This window comes from Alligator sinensis, unplaced genomic scaffold (genome assembly GCF_000455745.1).
Source record: "Alligator sinensis unplaced genomic scaffold, ASM45574v1 scaffold801_1, whole genome shotgun sequence".
Lineage (NCBI taxonomy): Eukaryota > Metazoa > Chordata > Crocodylia > Alligatoridae > Alligator > Alligator sinensis.
The window spans coordinates 308,480-310,925 of record NW_005842036.1 but is presented as its reverse complement, the minus strand read 5'-3'; the positions used below and the strand labels follow the sequence as shown (position 1 = coordinate 310,925).

General features: G+C 48.1%; 1 protein-coding gene across 32 annotated transcripts in view; it reads left to right on the top strand.

The window, feature by feature from the left end:
* Nucleotides 1-2,446, top strand: part of LOC102368354 (CUGBP Elav-like family member 4) — an 840,681-nt gene that overhangs the window by 795,774 nt on the left and 42,461 nt on the right. The window lies entirely within an intron of this gene.

Sequence of the window (2,446 nt, the reverse complement as noted above, 5' to 3'; positions counted from 1 at the left end):
GCTCAAGGCAGGATCATCCCTGTTTGTACCATCTAAACCTTTTCCTAAAAAGAGTGGAGACACTACAGCTCTTTCTTCCAGTGCTTCACCGTCCTTGTAGTTCAAAACTTTTCCTAATATCCAACCTAAATGTCTCTAGTTGCCGTTTAAAACCATCCCTTTTTGTTCTGTCCCATTGGCCATGGGCAGTGGTCTATCCTCTGTTTATAACATCCCTTCAGGTGTATTTGCCAGACCTCGCTGCTCCTTATCAGACTTTTCCTGTCTCTTCCTGGGCTCACCAAGGGCAACCAGACTTTCTTTCTAGACCTTTGCATTGACCATCTGAGCCCTTGCCTCTAGTCACACCTCCTTCCCCAGAGAGAGAAGGGAGGTGAAGAGGAGGGGGAACAAGTGGCAGCTCCCTAAGGGATCCTCTTAAAAGTACAAAGCCTGGGGGACTACATAAATGTAGAACAGTGCAGTACTAATAAATACAAATTAAACTCATAACAAGAAGTGAAATATTAGGGCCAAGGTGACACTTGGACTGAAGGTGCAGCCAAGCTTTGCTTTAAATATTTTATTGCTGCAGATAAAGAAAGAGCTTATTCAATCCTTTTTTTTTTGTACCAACCAGAGGGGAAGGGGAGGAAAAACCTCTTCGCCAGCTTTAGCTGTGCTGGCACAAGACTTCAAAGTTTCACAAAAATAAACAGTTTTAGGAAGTTTGTATAGAGAGAAGACAAGGTTCCTTGCGTAAATCTGATATCTTTTATTAGACCAACTCAAATAGTTGGAAAAAAATCTTTGCAAGCTTTCAGGCACAAATGCCCTTCGTTGGGCTGAGGAAGCGTCTGCAGTTGGTGTGCGCTCGTCCTGGATGGAGTGAATAGTAAAGGAGCCAGAGGCTGGGCTGCGTGCAAGAAAACTAATCAGTGACACTTTATAGTCACTTTTCAAATATTTTTTATATTTTTTTTTTTATATTTTTAAGGAGAGAAAATGCACTTTAAAAGCAAGGAAGGGCTTGAGTGCCTTAGACACCGATTCACTGCTTCTTCTCCTAAAGCTATGGAGCAGCACTGTTAGAGCAGCTGCTGTATTCAGCCAAGGGGGTGTCTGCGTTGGAGCAGAGAGCGAAGCAATATTTTTAACATGGCGTTGAGGGGAAACGAGTGACAGTTTCCTTCTGCTCCACCGTCTGTCTGTCTTCAAGTGTTGTCTCTCACAGAACTGTAGAAAATTTAGGGTGGGAAGGGACCTCAGGAGGTCACGTCCAGTCCTGTCCCCTGCTCAAAGCAGGACCAGCCCCAACTACATCATCTCAGCCAGGACTTTGTCTACCCAGGTCTTCAAAACCTCCAAGGATGGAAAGGTTTAGACTTAGACTTAGGTTGCAAGCATCTTGGAACTGGAACAGTCCTTCTCTTCGAGGATTGTCGAGCACCTACCGCTCCATGGAGGTGTTGGTCCAGAGCTGGAGCTCCTAAGTGCTCCCACAACACACACTATTCAGAATAGAAACCACCCAGGCACAAGCTCTGAAGCTGGGCTCCAGATTGAAATTGCCTCCAATTTATGGGGGAATTTAGGCCCAAGCATCTAGACTTGGGTTAATCACTACTCCCTACCTTTATAAGGAAAAAAAAACCCTGCTTCTGTCTCGTGTCTGGGCTATTTCTATCATTTTGCACCTGCATTTTCCTCTCCCTGGTGTGTTCGTTGTATGGAAGAAAAAATAGAGAGGATCATCACCTTGATTCACATCCCAGTTATTCCACTCGCAGTGTCTGTATTGCAAAACCAGTGGTGAATGAGCGGGGCTCCGACCCAAAGCGGGTGCCAGGATGGAGGTCCCCAGGGAGTCTGTGCCACCACATCCACAGCCGTTGGCAATGATGATCAGCAGCATTCAGGGAAGGGTCAGGGTTGTGGTCCGGGTGCAGCAGGGGCAGCAGTTGCTTGCAACTAGTAGGGCAGCTGGGAGCTCATGAGGGTCACGTCCCAATAGTCCCAATCCCCTCTTCAGCCTTATGCCCTCCCTCCCCTCATGGGATATGCCGACGCTGTGGGGAAAAGTGTCAGCACAGCCAGCAGCAGGGACCTAATGCAGCCACTGCCTAGCAGGGGGAACAGGAGGGTCACTACTCCCAAAGCCCGCTACGTGAAACCCTTTGGCCGCGGCCACCTCTCCGCGTAGGAGCAGCATCTCCCATGGGCAGGGGGGCATGGCATGAAGCTGATGAGGGGCCCAGGACTCCTGGAGCATGCCCCTCACATCACTCCAGGTGCGGTTCACCTGTTCCTCCTCTGCTTCTTACCTTGAGCAGGACAGACTTGTGTCTCCTGAACAACCAACGTGCTTTATTTTCTCTTTCTTTTGCTCATTTGTGCATTCAGTTGTTTTTTTCAGTCTCTCTTTCTGTGTTTGCACACCTCTCCCCTTCCAGAGGTAGGGGTGTCA